We start from the raw sequence: 4,763 nt of genomic DNA on the forward strand, positions 1-4,763 counted from the left end.
CGCGCGGCCCAGCCCTGGGCACCTCTCCTCTCTTCCACTAAAGCCCACTAAGGCCCATGTACCTCCCGGGGGGTTCCGGTAACCTCCCGGTACTCCGGTAAAATCCCGATTTCACCCGGAACACTTCCGATATCCAAATATAGGCTTCCAATATATCAATCTTTATGTCTCGACCATTTCGAGACTCCTCGTCATGTCCGTGATCACATCCGGGACTCCGAACAAACTTCGGTACATCAAAATGCATAAACTCATAATATAACTGTCATCGAAACCTTAAGCGTGTGGACCCTACGGGTTCGAGAACAATGTAGACATGACCGAGACACGTCTCCGGTCAATAACCAATAGTGGAACCTGGATGCTCATATTGGTTCCTACATATTCTACGAAGATCTTTTATCGGTCAGACCGCATAACAACATACGTTGTTCCCTTTGTCATTGGTATGTTACTTGCCCAAGATTCGATCGTCGGTATCTCAATACCTAGTTCAATCTCGTTACCGGCAAGTCTCTTTACTCGTTCCGTAATACATCATCTCACAACTAACTCATTAGTTGCAATGCTTGCAAGGCTTATGTGATGTGCATTACCGAGAGGGCCCAGAGATACCTCTCCGACAATCGGAGTGACAAATCCTAATCTCGAAATACGCCAACCCAACATGTACCTTTGGAGACACCTGTAGAGCACCTTTATAATCACCCAGTTACGTTGTGACATTTGGTAGCACACAAAGTGTTCCTCTGGCAAACGGGAGTTGCATAATCTCATAGTCATAGGAACATGTATAAGTCATGAAGAAAGCAATAGCAACATACTAAATGATCGGGTGCTAAGCTAATGGAATGGGTCATGTCAATCAGATCATTCACCTAATGATGTGATCCCGTTAATCAAATAACAACTCTTTGTCCATGGTTAGGAAACATAACCATCTTTGATTAGCGAGCTAATCAAGTAGAGGCATACTAGTGACACTCTATTTGTCTATGTATTCACACATGTATTACGTTTCCGGTTAATACAATTCTAGCATGAATAATAAACATTTATCATGATATAAGGAAATAAATAATAACTTTATTATTGCCTCTAGGGCATATTTCCTTCAGTCTCCCACTTGCACTAGAGTCAATAATCTAGATTACACAGTAATGATTCTAACACCCATGGAGCCTTGGTGCTGATCATGTTTTGCTCGTGGAAGAGGCTTAGTCAACGGGTCTGCTACATTCAGATCCGTATGTATCTTGCAAATCTCTATGTCTCCCACCTGGACTAGATCCCGGATGGAATTGAAGCGTCTCTTGATGTGCTTGGTTCTCTTGTGAAATCTGGATTCCTTTGCCAAGGCAATTGCACCAGTATTGTCACAAAAGATTTTCATTGGACCCGATGCACTAGGTATGACACCTAGATCGGATATGAACTCCTTCATCCAGACTCCTTCATTTGCTGCTTCCGAAGCAGCTATGTATTCCGCTTCACACGTAGATCCCGCCACGACGCTTTGTTTAGAACTGCACCAACTGACAGCTCCACTGTTTAATGTAAATACGTATCCGGTTTGCGATTTAGAATCGTCCGGATCAGTGTCAAAGCTCGCATCGACGTAAACATTTACGATTAGCTCTTTGTCACCTCCATAAACGAGAAACATATCCTTAGTCCTTTTCAGGTATTTCAGGATGTTCTTGACCGCTGTCCAGTGATCCACTCCTGGATTACTTTGGTACCTCCCTGCTAGACTTATAGCAAGGCACACATCAGGTCTGGTACACAGCATTGCATACATGATAGAGCCTATGGCTGAAGCATAGGGAACATCTTTCATTTTCTCTCTATCTTCTGCAGTGGTCGGGCATTGAGTCTGACTCAACTTCACATCGTGTAACATAGGCAAGAACCCTTTCTTTGCTTGATCCATTTTGAACTTCTTCAAAACTTTGTCAAGGTATGTGCTTTGTGAAAGTCCAATTAAGCGTCTTGATCCATCTCTATAGATCTTAATGCCTAATATGTAAGCAGCTTCACCGAGGTCTTTCATTGAAAAACTCTTATTCAAGTATCCCTTTATGCTATCCAGAAATTCTATATCATTTCCAATTAGTAATATGTCATCCACATATAATATCAGAAATGCTATAGAGCTCCCACTCACTTTCTTGTAAATACAGGCTTCTCCAAAAGTCTGTATAAAACCAAATGCTTTGATCACACTATCAAAGCGTTTATTCCAACTCCGAGAGGCTTGCACCAGTCCATAAATGGATCGCCGGGCTTGCACATTTTGTTAGCTCCCTTTGGATTGACAAAACCTTCTGGTTGCATCATATACAACTCTTCTTCCAGAAATCCATTCAGGAATGCAGTTTTGACATCCATCTGCCAAATTTCATAATCATAAAATGCGGCAATTGCTAACATGATTCGGACAGACTTAAGCATCGCTACGGGTGAGAAGGTCTCATCGTAGTCAATCCCTTGAACTTGCCGAAAACCTTTTGCGACAAGTCGAGCTTTGTAGACAGTAATATTACCGTCAGCGTCAGTCTTCTTCTTGAAGATCCATTTATTCTCAATTGCTTGCCGATCAGTGGGCAAGTCAACCAAAGTCCATACTTTGTTCTCATACATGGATCCCATCTCAGGTTTCATGGCTTCAAGCCATTTTGCGGAATCTGGGCTCACCATCGCTTCTTCATAGTTCGTAGGTTCATCATGATCTAGTAGCATGACTTCCAGAACAGGATTACCGTACCACTCTAGCGCGGATCTCACTCTGGTTGATCTACGAGGTTCAGTAGTATCTTGTTCTGAAGTTTCATGATCATTATCATTTGCTTCCTCACTAATTGGTGTAGGTGTCACAGAAACAGGTTTCTGTGATGTATTACTTTCCAATACGGGAGTAGGTACAGTTACCTCGTCAAGTTCTACTTTCCTCATACTCACTTCTTTCGAGAGAAACTCCTTCTCTAGAAAGTTTCCGAATTTAGCAACAAAAGTCTTGCCTTCGGATCTGTGATAGAAGGTGTATCCAATAGTTTCCTTTGGATATCCTATGAAGACACATTTTTCCGATTTGGTTTCGATCTTATCAGGTTGAAGTTTCTTCACATAAGCATCACAGCCCCAAACTTTCAGAAACGACAACTTTGGTTTCTTGCCAAACCACAGTTCATAAGGCGTCGTCTCAACGGATTTTGATGGTGCCCTATTTAACGTGAATGCGGCCGTCTCTAGAGCGTATCCCCAAAATGATAGCGGTAAATCAGTAAGAGACATCATAGATCGCACCATATCTAGTAAAGTACGATTACGACGTTCGGACACACCATTACGCTGTGGTGTTCCCGGTGGCGTGAGTTGCGAAACTATTCCACATTGTTTCAAATGTACACCAAACTCGTAACTCAAATATTCTCCTCCACGATCAGATCGTAGGAATTTTATTTTCTTGTTACGATGATTTTCAACTTCACTCTGAAATTCTTTGAACTTTTCAAATGTTTCAGACTTGTGTTTCATTAAGTAGATATACCCATATCTGCTTAAGTCATCTGTGAAGGTGAGAATATAACGATATCCGCCACGAGCCTCAACATTCATCGGACCACATACATCTGTATGTATGATTTCCAACAAATCTGTTGCTCTCTCCATAGTACCGGAGAACGGTGTTTTTGTCATCTTACCCATAAGGCACGGTTCGCAAGTACCAAGTGATTCATAATCAAGTGGTTCCAAAAGCCCATCAGTATGGAGTTTCTTCATGCGCTTTATACCGATATGACCTAAACGGCAGTGCCACAAATAAGTTGCACTATCATTATCAATTCTGCATCTTTTGGTTTCAACACTATGAATATGTGTGTCACTACTATTGAGATTTAATAAGAATAGACCACTCTTTAAGGGTGCATGACCATAAAAGATATTACTCATGTAAATAGAATAACCATTATTCTCTGATTTAAATGAATAACCGTCTCGCATCAAACAAGATCTAGATATAATGTTCATGCTTAACCCTGGCACCAAATAACAATTATTTAGGTCTAATAATAATCCCGAAGGTAGATGTAGAGGTAGCGTGCCGACTGCGATCACATCGACTTTGGAACCATTTCCCACGCGCATCGTCACCTCGTCCTTAGCCAATCTTCGCTTAATCCGTAGTCCCTGTTTCGAGTTGCAAATATTAGCAACAGAACCAGTATCAAATACCCAGGTGCTACTGCGAGCATTAGTAAGGTACACATCAATAACACGTATATCACATATACCTTTGTTCACCTTGCCATCCTTCTTATCCGCCAAATACTTGGGGCAGTTCCGCTTCCAGTGACCAGTCTGCTTGCAGTAGAAGCACTCAGTTTCAGGCTTAGGTCCAGGTTTGGGTTTCTTCTCTTGAGTAGCAACTTGCTTGCTGTTCTTTTTGAAGTTCCCCTTCTTCTTCCCTTTGCCCTTTTTCTTGAAACTAGTGGTCTTGTTGACCATCAACACTTGATGCTCCTTCTTGATTTCTACCTCCGCAGCTTTTAGCATTGCGAAGAGCTCGGGAATAGTCTTATTCATCCCTTGCATATTATAGTTCATCACGAAGCTCTTGTAGCTTGGTGGCAGTGATTGGAGAATTCTGTCAATGACGCAATCATCTGGAAGATTAACTCCCAATTGAATCAAGTGATTATTATACCCAGACATTTTGAGTATATGCTCACTGACAGAACTGTTCTCCTCCATCTTGCAGC

This window comes from Triticum urartu, chromosome 7 (assembly GCF_003073215.2).
Source record: "Triticum urartu cultivar G1812 chromosome 7, Tu2.1, whole genome shotgun sequence".
NCBI classification, from domain to species: domain Eukaryota; kingdom Viridiplantae; phylum Streptophyta; class Magnoliopsida; order Poales; family Poaceae; genus Triticum; species Triticum urartu.